Consider the following 21,519-nt stretch of genomic DNA (forward strand, 5'->3'; position numbering starts at 1 on the left):
CATTACATTTGCACAAAATGCAGCTATTTTAGGAGATGCAAATATTAATTAGCATGTTTGTGGTAATCATTTTACAATATATACATATATCAAAGCATCACATTATATACCAATAAACAAACATATACAGTCAACTGATCTTATACAAGGGTGCCAAGAATACACAATGAATAAAGGATAGCCTCTCTATATCATTTGTTATTAAAATTTACTTTTTTTAAAAAAATTGATGTTTAGCTGTGCAAAAGTACAAGTATATTATGATGAAAATGTTAGCTATTGAAGAAACAGAGCTTAAGGAATGAAGAGTTTTATAAATTTATTTGAATTTCCAATGAATCTATTCTTTTCCCCCTTTCTGTTTCAGTGAAACAAATATCCTGAATTTGGCTGTTATCATCTCCATGAGTTTTAACTACATCCTTAATATATGTATGGTTCTTAGGTAATATATATCATTGATTTGAATATTTCATACTTTTATAAAAGAAACCTACTTTATGTATATTTCAGCAACTTGCTTTTTTTGATAAAAATGAAAGTTGTAGGGGCACCTGGGTAACTCAGAGAGTTAAGTATCTGCCTTTGGCTCAGATCATGATCCCAGAGTCCTGGGATTAAGCCCCACATCCTGGGATTGAGCCCCGCTGAGTAAGGAGCCTGCTTATCCCTTTCTCCCCTATCTCTGCTCACACTCTTTTTCTCTCAGATGAATAAGTAAAATCTTTTTAAAAAATGAATGTTGTAAATTTATTCATATTGTTACTTTTACTACTGTACATGATTATAGTAGATGTCCATGTTGTTGTTTAACCATTCTCCTATTGAAAGATGTTTAGGTAGTTTCTGATTTATTACTATCAGAAACAAGTCTGCTAATTGGTTTGTCCCTCACTACTTTTACACATATATTTCTTGTAGTAGATATACACATGCGCAATCACACACACACACACACACACACACAAATGAGTGGATTTTCTGAATTATAGGTTTCATGCAGCTTTCACTTAAAGTAGTTGTCACAATAGTTTTTGAAGTGTTTGTGTCTATTCATGCCCTAGTTATTAGCACTGTGTATGAATTGGCTTTCCTTTAAATACTTTTAATATTTATTATTTTAAATAAGGATAGAAATACTGGTAAAGATATGAATATATACATATATACATATATGCATATGTTGACAATAATATATATGGAAAAACTTAGTATTTTTAATACTCTTCAGTCAACATTATTTAAAGAATTTATTTATTTGACAGACCGCAAGCAGGGGGAGCAGCAGAGGGAGAGGGAGAAGCAGGCTCCCCACTGAGCAGGGAGCCACATGTGGGCCTCATGCATCTTGATGCCAGGCTCCATCCCAGAACCCCGAGATCATGACCCAAGTCAAAGGCAGAGCTCAACTGACAGCCACCCAGGTGTTCCTTCAGTCTGTATTATACATTATGGCAGTGCAGATCAAAAGCATTAAATTCAAAACATTGGCCCAGGGATCCCTGGGTGGCGCAGCTGTTTGGCGCCTGCCTTTGGCCCAGGGCGTGATCCTGGAGACCCTGGATTGAATCCCACATCGGGCTCCCAGTGCATGGAGCCTGCTTCTTCCTCTGCCTGTGTCTCTGCCTCTCTCTCTCTCTCGGTGACTATCATAAATAAATAAAAATTAAAAAAAAAAAAAATTAAAAAAAAAAAAAAAACATTGGCCCATATTCTAGGTCAGTTCTAAAGAAACATTTAGGCTTATTTGTAATGATTCATCCATAAGATTATTTAATGTGTTCTGTATTTTATACAAAATTTGGAAAAAATGTACCTGAAATTATGTTATTATAGATATAACAACATATGATAACTTGTGGCATATAATAGTAGCATTCTTATAATTTTATTAAGTAGAAACTGGAACTTATAAAGATCGCTTATGAAATAATTCTATTTTCATAAAACATCTATGAGTTCACTGCTAGCTATATCTCTGTTTCCAGGCCTTCCTTAATATTTGGTCTTCTTTAGGCCTGAAATATCTTCTCTGATTTTTTTTTTTAAGATTTTATTTATTTATTCAGGAGAGACAGAGAGAGAGAGGCAGAAACCCAGACCGAGGAGAGGCTCCCTGTGGGGAGCCCGATATGGGACTCAATCCTGGGACCCTGGGGTCATGACCTGAGCCAAAGGCAGACATTCAACCACTGAGCCAGCCAGCTGTCCCGCTTCTCTGATTTTATTTAAAATCATTCAATTATAAATAAATCAATAGATAAATAAATAAATTAATAAATACATTTCCTAACTTTAAAGCAAGTTTAAATTATATGTTTTAAAGTTATTTTTCCTAAATTATTACTTCTATCTTCATAGTATTTTTAATAAAACATACTTTAAAGTGTTGAGTCAGACCAGATTCCCTTTGAATATCTTTCAGCTCTTTATGCCAGAGGCATATTATCTCTTAAATCTTAGATAGTTTATTGATATTGTTAATAATATTAATATAGTTATCCTTCAACTGGGCTGCTTTCCATAGTCAAATAATTTAATAGCACAAAGGAATTAGTTAGCTATAATTGCTCAGAACATTAATTAAATATCTGGCAGAATTTAGATTCTGAAATATTATTTAAAAATCTATTTAGTTTTGGTTGTATTGCAAGTATATTTTCTTATTCCTATATTGCAAATGTTTTTGTCAAATTCATATATACTTAGCACAAGCCAATTATCAATCAAATATTAAAGCAGTTTTAGCTGATAGTTTCAGAATTTGTTGTTTTGATAAGAATAATATAATATAAACAGTTGACCATTGAACTTCTGGAAGAATTATCACAGGTTTTTTTTTTCACCTCCTAATAGTATTTAATCCAAAATGATCAACAACTAGAGACAAATGAAGACAGTCCCTTTCCATTCAAGCTTGTTTATTCAGCACATAAATACATGATGAAATAAACAAAAAGCATCATATTGTTTTTATTGTAGGTAATTTGTTTGAATTTTCTAATTTAAAATATTTTATGACCTATGATCTTCAATTGCAGTACCATTAACTGGATCGAAATGTTACATGTGGCACAAAATGCTATTTGTTTTCTGTTTCATAGATTCTATAATGTTCCTTTGAGACCTATTTTATTGGCTTTTTATTCTTATGCAAAGTCATATGAATGGATCATAAACTACAACAAAATTATCACTGTTTATCTTTAAGACAATCTAGATTTCTAAAAGGCCAGACAACTATTAGAGTTACACATCCTTGATATGCAATCAGATCTTATTTCTACTATTGATATTTGATATGTCCTGGTAGCCCAGGAACCATGGTATTAAAATAGAATTTCAATGGTTTAATTTTTTGTTTCTTAAATTAATTTTTTAGGAAGTGTTTTATGCAGATACTGGGATACAGCATTCTTCTCATTTCTGTGCTTTGCTATTTCCTCTCCTGATTAAAGTACTACTGAACAGTTCAAGCACTTATTTAATTTCCCAAAACAAAACCCTTGAGGCATGGCAACAACTTCTAAATACCATACAGGAAGAGATAAATAGATACAAAAATACACAGTCAAATGTAGAAAGGTGATCAAAGCCTCTACTATCTTTAAATTTTACAGCATATGAAAACACTTTCATAGATAATTGTGAATTTTTAAAAGAGGTTAGTTATGCAACAATAGAATACGGTTTCTCTGAGCAGAACAAAGAAATTTCCAAAAAATTACTGCATAACTACAGATGAAAGAAGGAAGAACACAAGGAAGAAATAATATATTTGACTTAGAAAACTGTTCATAAATGAGAAAAAGAGAACAAATTCGGTGGCTTCAGAACCAAAAGAATTTTTTAATGATTTGTTTACTTATTTTTTTGGAAAGAGAGAGAGCACAAGCAAGAGGGGCAGGGGAAGAGGGAGAGAGAATCTCAAGCAAATTCCACACTGAGCACACAGCATGATCTGGGGATTGATCTCATGACCCTAAAACAGGACCCTGAGATCATAACCTGAGCCCAAACTAATAAGAGTCAGATGTTTAACCAAAAAAACTTTTATCAATGGAAATTATATTGTGTATGTATTCTGTACTTAGAGGGAAAAAAATGGGCACTTAATCTAATACATTATCAAATATCTGGCAACACAGAATAAACTTTCTCATTCATTATAGTACTTTATAATTCCATTTTAAAATCATGTTTTAATTGCCTGTTGCATAAAAATCCTATTCCACACATTGCAGTACATACCAAATTTTCAAGATGTATTGAAACTACCAACTATGTAAAATCAAGTAATGAAAACAAAAAAGAATGCATACAGGTATAATTAAATAGGAATTTGAAGCATAGAAAAAGGCTGTAATATTGCAGAAATAAGGAAACTTTAAAAAGACCTTTTTTTTAAAAAAAGGACAGTTTTAGGTTGACAGAAAAATTAAGCAGAGGTACAGAGATTCCACATATGCTCCCTATCTCCACACTCATACAGCTTCCCTCTCAACATCTGCTACAGTGGTGCATTTGTTATAATTGATGAACCTATATTGACAAACCCTTATAACTCAAAAGCCATAGCTTATATTACCAAGTTTACTTATAGCTTATACCAAGTTTACTCTTGGTATTATATGTTCTGTGGCTTTTGACAAATGTATAATGAAATGTATCCCACATGATAATACCAAACAGATAATTTACACTGCTCTAAAAAGTCTTCTGTGTTTTACCAACCCTTGGCAACCACTGATGTTTTATGATGTCCATAGTTTTGCTTTTTCCAGAATGTCACATGGTTGGAATCATACAAAACCTACTACTCTTCAGATTGGCTTCTGTACTATTTATTTAAGTTTTTTCTATGTCTTTTCAATATTTGATAGCTGATTTCTCTTAGTGCTGAGTAATATTCCATTGTTTGGATATACTATAGTTTATCCCTTCACCATCTAAACAGCATCCTAGTTGTTTCCAAAGTTTGACAATGTCCCTAATAGCATGATGTGCAGCATTCTTTTACATGTTTATTTTCCATGTATATACTTCTTTGGTGAAGTATCTGTTCATATTATTGCCCATTTTTAAATCAGGTGAAGTTAAGAGGGTTTTTTTGTATATTTTGGATGACAGTCCTTTATCAAATATGTCTATTGCAAATATTTTCTTCCAATCTGTGGCTTGTATTTTCATTCTCTTGACAGTATCTCTTGCAGAGCAGAAATTTTTAAATTTTTTAAAAAAGATTTTATTTATTGATTCATGAGAGACACACAGAGAGAGAGAGAAGCAGAGACACAGGCAAAGGGAGAAGCAGGCTCCAGGCAGGGAGCCCAACATGAGACTCCATCCTGGATCTCCAGGATCAGGCCCTGGGTTGAAGGCAGTGCTAGACCACTGAGTCACCCGGGCTGCCCAGAAATTTTTTAATTTTAATGATCTTCAGCTTATCAATATCTTCTTACATAGATCAAGCCCTTGGTGTTGTAGGGAAATGATTTTTTAGATCTCAAAAGTTCAGAAAGAATATGTGAGACAAGGGTAGTAATGTCAGCAAAAGCACAGGGGTGGGTAAATTCATACTTTAGGAAAAAGGAGTAACATTGCGGTACTCAAAAATTAGACATTTAGAGTGATATAGGGTAGGAAATGTTATTGAAAAATAGTATGGCACTGTATTAGAAAATAATATGAATATTAAGGAATTCCTTTATATCATGCAAGCAAAGAGGATCATTAAGTTTTTCATTTCTCCCCCAACCCTCACACCTAGGACAAGGCATAAGCAGAGTTTTTCTTTGTGTTCTAGGAGGTTCATTATGTCAACAACCACTCATTGATAATAACATTAATTAAGTACTAATGTAACAGCATGCTGTAAATGTGTATTAATTCATCTAATCCTTACAAAAATTTCTTTTGCAATGAGCATTAAGTTTTAAAATAATCATTGTAATAGCAAAAAAAAACTAGAAGCAACCAAATAATCATCAGTATATCCATAGAAAAATTAATTGAAGATATATTCATATAATAGAATATTAGCAGTGAAAAAATTTATATAATAGCTATAGACATATAGCTCTAGGGGTACTTGGGTGGCTCAGTCAGTTAAGCCTCCGGCTCTTGGTTTCAGCTCAGGTCATGATCTCATGGATTAGTCTCATGATAATTATTTTATTTCAGGCTTCTGCCCAGCACAGAGTCTACTTCATACTCTTTCTCCCTCTCCCTCCCCCCTCCAATTAAAAAAACAAACATATAGTTCTACCTGGATATATATACTTTTTAACTGGAATTTCTGGACCTTAAGTTATGCATATATTCAAATGTACTAGATAAAAAAAATCATTATTAGAATAGATTTATTTTGTATTGGTTTTCCTATCTATGTATATGACCTGTGTTTCTCCCCTATATGCCTAATACTTGTTACTGTCAGTCTTTTTATTTATTGGTGGTCTACTTTGTATAGAAGAGTATTTTACTTTAGCTTCAGTGTACTTTCCCTGATTAATATTTAGGTTGATATTTATTGATTATTTTATTGGACAACATATTTGTTGAACAAATTCTATGTAAGACACTGTTTAAGGAATTGGGAAAAATTGTGATAATACAAAATAAATAAATAAAAATCCCTGTCCTATATATCTCTTTTTTTTTATTTAAGAAATCTTTAAAAAAAAAAAAAAAAAAAGAAATCTTTGCATACCTCATATTGAGACTATATTCTTCTATGCCTTTCTTTTTATTTGATTATTATACTATGGGCACTTACATCTTAGACTGTTTAGAACTAATATTTGTGTAGGCAAGAAATAGGGATCAAGTTCTGATTTTTTTTAATAGGTATAACCACCTAGGTTCCATAAATAATCCTTCCTTTATGGCATTGCAGTGGCATCAATATTTTTAAAGATCTGTTTCTGGATTTTCTATTTAACTAATCTATCTGTCCTTGTATCAATATCACATTTTATAATTAATATAGTTTTATAATATATCTTGATATCTGATAGTACAAGTACTCTAGCTTTGTTTTCCTTTGTCAAGATTGTGATTGCTACTTTTACATTAGGTATTTCTTTTTTTTTTTTTCTAGAATTTAATTTTATTGTAGTATATTAAGAGTCATGTATGCCAGGAAAGCCAGTAATTATTCATAAGCTTAGTAGTTCACCACAGTTTTAGAAAGCACATAATACATTCAAATAAGGCATTACAGAAAGTTTTGTAAAGAATTAAATGTGTCCTGCAATCCTTTTTAAAAAAAGTCTTGGTCCATTCTGAAAGATCAACATTGAATTTTTAAAAATCAAAAAAGAAGTTTTTTCCCACAAAAATACACGAAGAACCACTTGCTGGCATTTATATTTTGAGTGCCTGGGATAACAGGCCGGTGTTCAAAGGCAGTTCATAACAGGTTGTACCAGGACTCGTTGCATCTGATTTAGCACCAAGTAAGAGTAAATATCCCATTGAAGATGTAGCTGATTTTTTCATCCACCTCTCATCGCCCCACTCTTCCTGCCAGGCCACAGGACATAAGCACGCATCCTTGTTGCCCTACGAAGAAATCAAAATCTCTTCACTTTTAAAGGGCTACTTATTCAGGCTACACACACAGGTGGAGTTCTTGCCCTGCTGACGGTGGCAGGGAAAGCCAGCAGCTGCCCACTGCTTTCACTAGGAATAAAGTCCTTCAACAAACTCAGTTACCTTCCTGGTCCTTTCTAACCTCTCCTGTAAATCCTTTTAATTGCTACTAATTTGATTAGTTTACTAATTTTGATTGTTTACTAATTATGATTGTTAAGCGTGTCAGGGAAATTCTCCCCAGGCATAACTGATCTATTTCTACTTCCTGAGGACCCAGTATGCTTGCTTTTATGTAGGGCCATGGGTTTGCTTTTCTTCTTGTATTTTAATTTGTCACTCATCACAGCAGATTTTACATAGTGATCAAAAAGAGAAACTGGCAAGTAGATCCTAAAGCACATACTTACACTTCTTAACCTGAGCAATAATCTGAAAACACAAGACTAATTACATTTTCTGTTGATAATTCAACCTCAGTGCTTTTGTAAGAACTTCCAATGTCAATTTCTAATAAATCATTTTTTTCAATACACATGTTCTCAAAACCTGTCATAGGAAAGTAATATTTTCCTATATGCTAATTTAACACAATTTTATAGCAGACTGAAAATTCTGAATAAACTGAAAGTTTGTTTAGGACATAATAAATACAGTATATACGGTTAAGTTTTTAAGTTTCTTACTATAAAGGCAACAGTGAATTTGCATCCTGAAACTAATCTGCATATCTGGTTGCTTGTTTTCTAGAATTTGATAGTGTTTCACAAAACCATGTACCACAGTGCTAACGATGCTGGGTTTTGGCATCAGTCTACAACACATTTCTCTGATGAGATACTTTACCGAGTGACATGGAAATGTTTTTAGCTTCTCCAAAGAATAAGAAAATTTTTTATCAACCACTTAGTCTTCTGAACAAAAGTTAATATTAGTACCAATTGCTCTTTTAATTAGGACATCTGATGTTTTTAAATTACATACCCATAGAAGATACCCTGGGTAGACAAAAAGATGAATCTTAGTATCGGACTCATTTGGCCCATTCTTAATTTCCAGAATGAAATCAGTAGAAGTGAAACTAATATAATTTTCAAAGAATTCATACATGCCAGTCTCAGAACACGGAGCTTCTAAATGCACAGGCGAGGAGTCTCTGCTCATCTAACTGGTGATGTACACTTTTCCTCATGGAGTAACTGATGCTTTCTGGTTTATTTGTGGAACTTTTGTTTGTAGGAAAGCATACACATGGGGCCAGATTTTGTTGGTTTCTGTTCCAGAGAAGGTTTCCAATACTCCCTTTTTCCGGTAATATTCCAGGACCGGCTGTGTTTGGACTTCATAAGCCTTGAGTCTCTTGACAACCGTCTCTGGCTGGTCATCATCCCGCTGAATGAGAGGCTCCCCTGTCAGGTCATCAATGCCCACGGCTTTGGGAGGGTTGAATTCGATGTTGTGGACTCGGCCGCTGGCCGGATGAATCCAGCGCGCGGTGAGACGCTGCTTAATGACTTCGAAGGGCACGTTCAGATTAATCGCTGTGTCTATCTGATAAGCTCCGTCCAGGGCTTCTGCCTGTGGAAGTGTCCTTGGAAAACCATCCAATAGCCAGCTATATTGGGTGAGGTTTTTCAGCTCATGAAGGGCCAGCCGAGTCATGACATCATCCGGGATGAGCTTCCCTTGGTCAATGAAAGTCTTGGCTAACACACCGATTTCTGTGCCCCGAAGCATGTCGTCCCGGAGCAGGTCGCCGCTGGAGAGGTGCTTCAGCGCGAAGTGCCCGGTGATGCGCGACGACACGGTGCCCTTGCCGGAGCCCGGCGCCCCCATGATCACGGCGCGCAGCAGCCGCGCGGACGTCCCCCTGGCCGCAGGGAGCCGGGGCGCGGGGGCTCCGGCCTGGCTGCGCGCTCGCGGGGCTGCTCCGTGCAGGGCGCCCCGGCGGGCCGACAGCCTACGTTAGGTATTTCTATAATAATTTTCTAGGTAGCTTGTAAATTTCCACACACACACAAAAATGAAGCAATAATTTTTGTTGGAATAAAAAGTGTTTGGTGTACCTTCACAACCTTTTAACTTTGTTCTGTCAACCATGGACCTGATTTTTCCTTTTGTTTTTGTATGTCTTCTTTCTTTTTTTCTTTTAAGATTTATTCATTTATTCGTGAGAGAGAGGCAGAGACATAGGTAGAAGGAAAAGCAGACTCCCCACAGGGAGCCCAATGCGGGACTTGATCCAGGAGCTCAGGATCATGCCCTGAGCCAAAGGCAGATGCTTAATCAATGAGCCACCCAGGCATCCCTGCTTTTATATATCTTCTTAAACATCTCATGCTATGGGGAGATTTTATTATGAGAGTTTTCTATTTCATCAATTTTATTTGATGTTCTTTACTGCTATTATTTTTTTATTTCAATTAATTTGTTACTAGCACATCAATGTATAATTAATTATTGAATATCAGTCTGGTTTTCAATAATCTTAATATAATTTTGAATATATATAGTCATAAAAGTACTCTTCTCTATTCAATCATAAGAACACTTACAAAATTTAATCATTAACTAAGATAATTGAAGGTTTTTAGAAAAAGCTATTCTCTATAGATATTGCCTTTTGTTCTTAGTTTGCTGTGACTTTTTTAAAATCATGAATAGCTGAATTTATTCAAATGCTTTTCTATTCCTATTGTGAAGATTACATATCATTCTTTATTCTTTGAAATGATTAATTAATTAATTTAATTATTATTCATTAGCTATTAACTAATTATTAATTCTAAGCATCCTTACTAAGATGGCTTCAATCATACATCTGTGGTCAGCTTCTGGTAAGATAAGTGGCTCTATTGACTTGACTCAGTGTTTTTGCATGGTTGACACCTTGCTGAAATGACTCAATTCTTCTCAGTTTGTTCTGAGAATCCATCAAGGAAGATGAAACTTGTCCTTTTGGGGAAGGCAATGTTGAGAGAGACAGAGAGATAGAGACAGAGAAAAAGCCTGTAAAGCCTTTTGAGACTTGGGCCTGGAAGTGGAAAAACTCACTTTATCCATGTTATGTTGTTTTAAAGCAAATAACGAAGCCAGTCTAGTTTCAGAATTTTGGGTGAGACTACTTCTCACTAGAAGTCTCCTTTACTAAGATTATGGATAAGGAGGATCATGAAAGAGTTGGGACACTTTTCCCTCAGGCTACCACATGTTATAAACACTGTCACTACTAATAGCTTTTATTTCATAATTACTGTGTTCTAGATATTGTGCTAAGTATTGTATGCATTATCTGTTTGATTTTTATTATAACTAGAGGCGGTTGTCTTAGCTCAGGCCGCTGTAATAAAATACTATAGATTGGGTGGTTTAAACAATAAGCACTTATTTCTTACAGTTCTGAAGGCTGAGAAGTCTGAGATCAAGGTGATAGCCAATTCGCTTCCTGATTATTTCCTTCTTCCTAGCTTTCAGATAACCATTTTCTCAGTGAGTTCTTGCATGGTAGAAAGAGAGCTCTGGTCTGTCTGATTATTATATAGAAATTAATAAGGACATCTCATCATGGGGGCTCTCTCCACCTGATCCAACTAAACAAAATGAACTCTCAAAGGCCCTAACTCCAAATACCATCACATTGTGTGTTAGGCCTTGCTTCAATATATGAATTTTGAGGAAAATAAACAGTCCATAATAGAAGCAAGTACAACTTTATTCTTCATATGGTATATTTTAAACTAAAATGTTATTATTCATAAATAACTTTACTGTGACTCACTCAAGAAAAGTGGCATGGAGAAATATATATATTATCTAATGATTATAATATGAAATACATATTAATAAATATTCCTTGGACATATGAAAAAAGTGTATTGTTCATAAAACAAAGTAGACAATGAATCATAGTTAATCAATCCAAATAACTATTTTTTTTGCTACCTACATGATCAAAATTTAGTTAGCTTCTATCTAATATTCAATTTTATGGACTTCTCTGCTCCCAAATGTTTATTGCTTTGCTTAACTTTATCCTAAAATGAGAGCAAATAAAAAACAAGTTCTCAGAACAGTAAAAAACTGAGAGATTTTGTCTCACCAGAGACACTGCAATAAATAATAAAAGGAATTTGAATGGGCTGAAAGTAAAGTACCCCAATAGAAGACAGAGAAGAGTAAGAAGGAATGGAGAGTACCAGAAAATAACATAGTTTGGTAAATATAAAAGGCTATCAACAGTTTAAAGAGACAATAATTGCAAAGTTTATAAAATATGTCATAGCAAAATATTTAACAGTAATAGTAAATAAGGTAGGTGTAAAAGAAAAGAAATGGTGAAAAGTTGTTGCATTTAAGGGTAGGATAATTAAGGGAAGGTAATTTAGGTAACTTTCTTGATTTCTAGGCAATTTCTGTGTCTTGATTTGGTAGAGCTTACATATTTGTGTAAATACGTCAAATTCATTGAGCTAAAGTGAGATTTGTATAGTCTTAGTTCATGTGTTATACCATACTAAAATTTGAATAAAAATTTTGTGCTATTAGAATGCTGTTTGTATATGTTATTGCAGTATGTTAAGTGTAACATTCCATAAAGTGTAAAAACTAATCAAATACAAAACAGACTTTTCTTTTTTGTAAAAATAAAAGATACCTCTTATAGGAGGATCAAAAATACCAAACAGCTATGAAAGAATGAAACTATGTATAGTCTTTAGGAATAAACTTAAAAAGGTAAAATACTTTTATCTGAAAACTACTAATCATTGATGAAAGCAATTTAAAGAAACAAATACATAGACACTCTATATTCATGAATTGAAAGACAAAATATCATTAAAATGCCAATACTACCAAAAGTAGTCTACAGATTCAATGCAATCCCTGTCAAAATCCCAGATAGTTTTTTAACAAAAATAGAAAAAAAAATTCCAAAATTCTTGTGGACCACAAATAATGAAATAAATTTTGGGAAAGAAAGACTAAGCATGGAACATCATGCTTCCTTATTTCAAATTATATCACAAAGCTTGCTGTAGTGAAAACAGTATTGGACTAGCAAAAAAAAATAGGCATATGAACAGACCAATGAACCAAATAGAAGGCCAGAAATAAACCTATTCATAAACAGTCAACTGATCTTTGACAAGAGTGCCAAAAATACACAATGAGGAGAGGACAATTACTTCAATAAATTATGTTGGGGAGTATGGTTCCATATACAAAAGGATGAAATTAAAACCTTATCTTACATCATACACAAAAATCAACTCAAAGTGGAGTAAAGATACCTTTTATTTTTAAGATTTTATTTATTTATTTATGAAAGACACAGAGAGAAGGCAGAAACATAGGCACAGGGAGAAGCAGGCTCCTCACAGGGAGCGGGATGTGGGACTTGATCCCGGAACTCTGGGATCACGCCCTAAGTCGAAGGCAAACACTCCTCCGCTGAGCCACCCAGGTGTCCCTGGAGTAAAGATTTCAATGGAAGACCTGATACTATAAAACTACTATAAGAAAAAAAGGGGAAAAGTTTCATAATGTTAGGGTTGACAATGATTTCTTGGATGTGATACCAAAAGCACAAGTAACAACAGCAAAATGAGACAAATGCATTAGATCAAACTAAAAAGTTCCTGCACAGCAAAGGAAACAAGTGTAAAGGCAAAGTATAAAATGAGAGAAAATATTTACAAACCATGTATCTGATAAGGAGTTAATAACCAAAATATATATAAGGATCTTTTATCATTTAATTGTTAAGAAGAAATTGATTTTGAAAATGGGCAAAGAACTTAAATATATGTTCCAAAGAATACTTAAAAATGACCAACAGGTATATGACATGATGCTCAACATCACTAATTATTAGGGGAATGTAAATCAAAGCTATAGAGAGATATCTCATACCTGTTAGGATGGCTATTCAACAACAACTAAAGTATTGACCAAGATGTGGAGAAATTAGAACTTTGCAGACTTTTGGAGGGAATCTAAAATGGGGCAGCTGCTATGGAAAAAAACATGGAGGTTCGTCAAAAATTTAAAGATTGAGTTCATAAGATCCAGCAATCCCACTTCTGGGCATACATTCAAAATAATTGAAATCAGGATTTCAAAGAGATAGATGCACTCAAATATTTATTGAAGTCTCATAGCCACAGTATAGATGCAACCTAAATGTCTATCAACAGATGGGTGAAACTGTGATATAGATATATAATGGAGACTTATCAAGTAAGAAGTTGCTATGGCTGATATCAAAGAGGTTGTTACCTGCGTTCTCCTCTAGGATATTTGTGGTTTCCTGTCCTACATTTAGGTCTTTTTTTAATTTTGAATTTATTTTTAATGTTGCATAAGAAAGTGGGTCCAGTTTCATTCTTTTGCATGTTGTTGTTCAGTTTTCCCAACATTATTTGTTGAAGAGACTTTTTTCCATTGTATATTCTTTCCTGCTTTGTCAAAGGTTAATTGATCACATAGTGGGGTTCATTTCTGGGTTTTCTATTCTGTTCTTTTGATCTATTGTCTGTTTTTGTGCCAGTACCATACTGTTGTGATCACTCCACCTTTGTAGTACAAGTTGAAGTCCAGAATTGTGATGCTTCCAGCTTTGCTTTTGTTTTTGTTTTGTTTTGTTTTTCAAAATTGCTTTGGCTATTCTGGGTCTTTTGTAGTTCCATACGAATTCTAGGGGAAAAAATTGTTATAACTCTGAAAAATATTGGTAGTATTTTGGTAGTATTTTGATAGATATGTAATGAAATATTATTCAGCTCTAAGAAAGAGGGAAGTTCTACCATATGCATCATGGATGAGCCTGGAGAACACTATGCCTATCATGGAAGGATACATACTACATGATTACACTTATGATATATCATAAAATTTATATGAGGAATTCAAAATAGTCAAACTCATAAAAATAGACAGTAGAATGGTGATTGCTAGATGATGGGGGTTAGGAGAAATACAGAATTGCTCTTCAATTGGTATAAAGTTTCAGTTATGAAAGATGAATAAGCTCCAGAGATCTGCAATCCAACATTGTGTATATAGTTAACAATAGTATACTGCTCACCTAAAAATTTGTTGAGGGTGTTCTTACTACAATAATAAATGAAGTACTAAAAACATGACAAGGTAGATGCATTAAGAGTCTAAAATTATAATACATATGTGAAAATAAATTTCCTTTACAATAAATATAAACTATTTTACAATGCTATTTTTTTTAAGATTTATTTATTTATTCATAAAGAGAGAGAAGCAGAGACACAGGCACAGGGAGAAGCAGGGTCCATGCGGGGAGCCTGATGTGGTAGTCGATCCCGGGTCTCCAAGATCACACCCTGGGCTGCAGGCAGCACTAAACCACTGCACCACCAGGGTTGCCCACAATGTTATTATTGAAAATAAATCTTATTTCTGTAACAAAATAATAACCACCACCACAAAATTAAAAGTACAAGATCTCTACAGTGAAAACTGGAAAACATTTATAGTAATGGGAATCTAAGTAAGTGGAGGGATGTATCATGTATATGAATTAGAAGACCTAATACTTTTAGGTATCAATTCTTCCCTAATTGATATATAAACCAAGTGGAGTTCAAATCTGATCAAAATTACAGTGGACTTTGCTAGTTTAGGGAGATAGATAGATGATTCCAAGCTGCATGTAGTAATTCATATGGCAAAAATAAAAGTGATATTGAAAAGATAAAAAATGAAGGATGTATCAAAACAAATCCTATGATAATATTATACTTGTTTATGGAGAGATAAAGTAGTCAATAGAACAGTAGAGAGTCCAGAAACAGTCACACATATAACATAATAAAAATGACTATAAATATGGCATTGCCAGATATTAATAAAAAGATGAGAAAAGGTCTTTTCAAATTTGGTGCTGTTTTAATTCGATATGTGAAAAATTAAATTTTAACCTCTGCTTCACATCACACATAAAAATCAGTTTCAGTCTATATAATAGACCTAATGTAAAAAGTGAGGGAACATATTATTTTCACAACCTTGTGGACAGTATTATTTTTAAAAAGACACAAAAAAGTAAAAATTGGTAAATTGGTTTACATTGAAATTTAAAACTTTCATTTTTCAAAGCACATTACGAACAGCATTAGAAGATAAATCTCACTCTAAAATAAATTATTTGTTGGAATGCCTGGGTGGCTCAGTGGTTAAGCATTTGCCTTTGGCCCAGGGTGTGATCCTTGGAGGCCTGGATTGAGTCCCACGTCGGGCTCCCTGCAGGGAGCCTCCCCCTCTCTCTGCCTGTGTGTGTGTGTGTCTCTCTCTGTTTCTCATGAATCAATCAATAATTTTTTAAAAGTAAATAAAATAAAATACAATGAAATAAAATAATTTGCAATAAAAGAAATTATATCTGGAATATATACAGAAAACCTCAATTAGTGAGGCAGATAAATTGATATAAAAAATGGCCAAAAGGAACTGAAAACTAAACCTCAGAAAAAAAGAATATCCAATACTGGCCAATAAATTTATGAAAAGGTGATCTATGAGATATAAAAGGAATGAAAATTCAAACCACAATTAGAAACTGCTACACATCCGCCAGGATGGCTAAATTGTTTTTAAAAGATAAATAGAAAGAATTAATGATCATCTGGAATAGCTTCAACTCTCCTACATTGCTTATGGAAATGTAAATTGACATACATTGGAAAACTGGCAGTGTACATGTATACCTCAATATAGGCTTATACTCTGCCTCAACGATTCTACTTCTAGGATGTATCCGATATCCATAAATGAACTACATACTCAACAAAAAGTTGTGTGTATAAATGTTAGTTAACAAAATACTAGCCCCTAAGTGGAAATAACTCATCAGAAGTCATATGAATAATTGAGTATATATTCATATAATGAATTATTACAGCACAATGAAAGTAAGAACTAAAGTCTAACCACATGAAGAACAGAGAGGACTCTTAAAAACAGTATTTTCGGAAAGAAGGTGGGCACAAACACAACAGGCTTCCTTATTTCATTTATGGAAATTTCACCAATAGGCAAAACTAATTTACAATGTTAGTGGTCAAGACAGCTGTAAAACTATTTGTATGTGTCAGGGAGAGAGGTGTGGAGTAGGCGGAGGACAGAGGATGGTTGATCTAATGGGACTAAAGGGAACTTCTGTAATATTCTATCTCATCCATGTTAGTTACACAGTTTTATTCATTTTATGAAATGTATTGAGTATATGCTTTTTATTTTTTTGTATATGCTTTTTAATAGAAATTCACAGCATAAGCCATTTTAAAGTATATGATTGAATGGCATTGAACTTTCATATTATTGTCCAATTACTGCGTCTATATAGTTCCAAAACATTTTCATCCACCCAAAAGAAAGTCCCGTACTTATTAAGCAGTCCCTCCCTGCCACCTTTCCATCTAGGCTCTACCAAACACCAGGTTGTTTCCTGTCTCTATGAATTTACCTATACTGGATATTTCATATAAAATGGGATCATACACTATGTGACCATTGTGTCTGGCTTCTTTCACTGAATGTACTTTTTGCCAGGTTCGTCTACATTAGAGCATGAGAATCAGAACTCCATTCCCTTTGTAATGGCTGAATAATATTTCATTGTGTATGTGTTTGTGTGTGTGCATGTAAGTATATACCTTTGACTTTGACACTGAAATTTTTCCTCCTTCTAAATTTACATATTTTAACATTCCATATTCCATTGGAAATTTTAAAACAATTTTTATATTTAATTTTGAGGAAAGCCATTGTTATAGACACACATTTTTAAGTTTTTAAAAATTAGTTTTGGCTTTGAGAAAAAATATTGATGTTTTTATTCCTTCTAAGTAATTTTGATATTAAATAAGAAAAACAGTTTTTCATTGAGAGTATTACAATGTATTTTTTTCATATGAGAGGCACTGTAATAAAAAATATGTCATAAAATTATAATTTAAGACTACCCAGACACAAAATTAAAGAGGGTTTATATTGAATCTTTAAATACTCTTCAAATCTTACTTGATAAATTTATTTATAACAATGCTTCCTGGAGATTTATGCCTTATTTTAGAAAGTTTGACTTGGATCATGATTTTTTGACCAAATGTGTTGTGGAATATCATATATAATGAAATTCTAGCTTACATGTTACTGCAGGTTTTTTTTTTTCCTCCCTCTTCTGCAATAACTTGCCTTATTATAGTTTTCTGTATTTTCAACTTATTGATATACTTTAGATAGTGGAATTGATTTTCAGCAGCCAATCTTTTCCCTCTTACATTATTTATTAGTTCACAAATTCAGTTGAGATGAGACAATGTCTTTTCACTTGACTTGTACATAGACTAACCTCATTTTCATGATATTGTACAGTATAATTCTGCTATTTATTCAGATGACTAAAATATTGAGCAAGAAGAGTACTCCTAATGAAAATGATGAATAAATAAAAACCCTATTTGATGGTACACAATATTGGAACTCTGGGTGCATCTCATTATAAGAAATTAAATCTATCAATAGTCTAGGTTAAAAATTTGATTAATTTTCAAAATAAGAAATACAAAGTTAGTTTCTGCTGACCAGAAAATGTGAATGAAGGTTTTTAAAAACTTTTCTAATAAAAGAACTATTTCTATAGATAAGATGATTAGGAAGAAATGAAGTGAGAATTAACTTTATGACTCAGCAAAATTGTGTTAGTTACAAGAAAAAACCCTCATGACAAGTACACTCCTTAACCCCTAACACCTATTTAACCCATCCCCTCATCTCTCTTTCCACTCTGGAACAAAGCATCAGTTTATTCTCTATATTTTAAAGTCTTTCTTGGTTTGCCTCTCTCTTTCTCCCCCCACCCCCCACACCTTTGCTCACTTGTTTTGTTTCTTAAATTCCACATATGATTGAAATCATCTGATATTTGTCTTTTTCTGACTTATTTCACTTAGCATAACACTCTCTACTTCTGTCCATGTCTTTGTAAATGACAAGATTTCATTCTTTGACTATATTGTACACCTGAAATTACAACTAAACTGTATGTTAACTAACTGGAATCTGATTGAAAACTTAAAAAAAAATCATATGCAGTCATCTTATGCTGCAATAGGTTAAGACTCCTCTAACATTGTTTCCTTAAACAAGCAGTATCATATATAAATTCTTATGTAGTTAGCTCTTTTTGGCCTTTTATAATGAAAAGGGCTTTGGACTTCAATTTGAGAGATACGGTTCAACTCTTTATTCAAATATCAATGGTCTGTATGCTAATAGTCATGACATAAGTCATAGATCATGGCTTTCATCTGTAAATTGGGGCAGCTAATTTCTTTTTAAAGATTGTGTCCCAGTCTATACTTGTATGTTGTATGAGTTTTGGATATGCCACTTACTTTCTGGTATTTCAAACTTCCTCCAGGAATCATATAAGGTTAACAGACAAGTCATAAACCAAGATTGAAAACAAAGGTATATGTGCTTTACTTTTTTTAAGACCCTGAGTGTTGGGATGCCTGAGGGGCTCAGCGGTTGAGCGTCTGCCTTCAGTTCAGGGCATGATCCCAGGATCTGGGATCAAGTCCCACATCAGGCTCCCTGCAGGGAGCTTGCTTCTCCCTCTGCCTCTCTCTCTCTCTCTCTCTCTCTCTCTCTCTGTCTCTCATGAATAAGTAAATAAATCTTTTTAAAAAAAGCCCCTGAATGTTGTCAAATGTTTGCAAATTTAGTATTCTAATCAAGTTGCATTAATCGTATAGTACTATGATAGGGGAACATTCATTTCCGTTTTTGCTATTATATCTATTTATGTGCCACAACTCCATTTGTTGAAAATATTGTCTTTTCTGAATTATTTTAAAACTGAATTTTTTGTTGTCATTCCTTTTGTATGTGTATTGTTTCTTGTTCATTTTTTAAACTGAATCTCTATTAGCTTTTTTACTAAAGCATAATTGACATACAATGTTATATTAGTTTCAGATGTACAACATATTGATTTCACAATTCTGTGCATTACCCAGTGCTCATCATAGACATAGTCACTATCTGCCACCATACAATATTATACAGTATTATTGACTATATTTCCATGCCATACTTTTCATCTCTATGACTTGATGATTTTATAAATAGAAGTTTGCACTTCGGGATCCCTGGGTGGTGCAGCGGTTTAGCGCCTGCCTTTGGCCCAGGGCACGATCCTGGAGACCCGGGATCGAATCCCATGTCAGGCTCCCTGCATGGAGCCTGCTTCTCCCTCTGCCTATGTCTCTGCCTCTCTCTCTCTGTCTCTCTCTGTGACTATCATAAATAAATAAAATTTAAAAAATATTTAAAAAAAAAAAAAAAAGAAGTTTGCACTTCAATCCCTTTTATCTATTTTGTCTATCCCCCACCCCCCATTTGGAACCAACAGTTTGTTCTGTGTATTTAAGATTATGTTTTTTGTTTCTTTGTCCATTTGTTCACTTCTTTTGCTTTTTGGATTGCACATATAAGTGAAATCATATGGTATTTGTCTTTCTTTGACTTTTACTTAGCATAATACCCTCTAGGTCCATCTGCATTATCACAAATGGCAAGATTCCATCTTTTTTATGTCTAATTAGTATTCCAGTGTGTATGTGTGTGTGTGTGTGTGTGTGTGTGCATATATCTTTTATTTTTTTTTAGTTTTTATTTCAATTCCAGTTAACATATAGTGTTATATTGGTTTCAGATTTGCAATATAGTGATTCAACAATTCTATATATCATCCACTGCTCTTTACAACAGGTATATTCCTTAATTCCCATCACCTATTTAAACCATGCCCCACCCACCTCTCCTCTGGTAACCATCAGTTTATTCTCTATAATTAAAAGCCTGTTTAGTGGTTTCTCTCTCTCTTTCCCTCTCTCTCTCCTCTTCTCATTTCTTAAATTACACATATGAGTGAAATCATATGGTATTGGTCTTTCTCCAACTTATTTCATTTAGCATTATACTCTCTAGCTCTCTCATGTTGTTGTAAATGGCAAGATTTCTTTCCTTTTTATGGCTGGATGATGTTCCATCATGTATATATACCACTTCTTTATCCATTCATTAGATAGACACTTGGGTTGCTTCCTAAATTTAGCTATTTTAAATAATGCTGCTTATATTTGTTGCAGATGTACATGGGGTAGTTTTCTTATTTTTTCTTTCTGGTGCTTCATTATTTGTGTATAGAAATGCAACAGATTTATATATTTTGATTTTGTATCCTACAATTTTACTGAATTTATTTATCACTTCTATTTGTTTTGGGGTGGATTCTTTTGGGTTTTCTATGTGTAGTATCATTTCATCTGTAAATAGTGGAAGTTTTATTTCTTCCTTACTGATTTGGATGCCTATTATTTCTTTCTGTTGTCTGATTGCTGTGTCTAAGACTCCCAGTACTATATTGAATAAAAATATTGGGAGTAGGCATCCTTGTCTTCTTCCTAACCTTAGAGGAATAGCTCTGTTTTTCCCCATTAAAGATCATGTGGTTGTGGGTTTTTCATATATGGTCTTTATTATGTTAAGGTATGTTCTCTCTAAATCCACTTTGTTGAGAGTTTTTATCATGATTCGTGATAATGAATAGATGAATGGATGTTGTGCTTTGTCAAATAACTTTTTCTGTGTCTATTGAAATGGTCACAAGGTTCTTATCCTTTCTCTTATTGATGTGATGTATCGCACTGATTGATTTGCAAATATTGGTCCACCATTGCAACCCAGGAATAAATCCCACTTGATTGTGGTGAGTGATTTTTAAAATGTGTTGTTGGATTCAGTTTGCTAGTATTTTTGTTGAGGATTTTTGCATTTACATTCATCAGAGATATTGGCCTGTAGTTGTCCTTTTTTTTG

The 21,519-nt window shown here is 33.6% G+C and overlaps 1 long non-coding RNA gene and 1 pseudogene across 1 annotated transcript in view; both read right to left on the reverse strand.

Annotated features, from left to right (window-relative positions):
• Positions 1–21,519, reverse strand: part of LOC140639751 (uncharacterized) — a 95,817-nt gene that overhangs the window by 71,416 nt on the left and 2,882 nt on the right. The window lies entirely within an intron of this gene.
• On the reverse strand, positions 8,514–9,453 carry LOC140639750 (GTP:AMP phosphotransferase AK3, mitochondrial pseudogene; annotated as a pseudogene).

Source organism: Canis lupus, chromosome 9 (assembly GCF_048164855.1).
Source record: "Canis lupus baileyi chromosome 9, mCanLup2.hap1, whole genome shotgun sequence".
Lineage (NCBI taxonomy): Eukaryota > Metazoa > Chordata > Mammalia > Carnivora > Canidae > Canis > Canis lupus.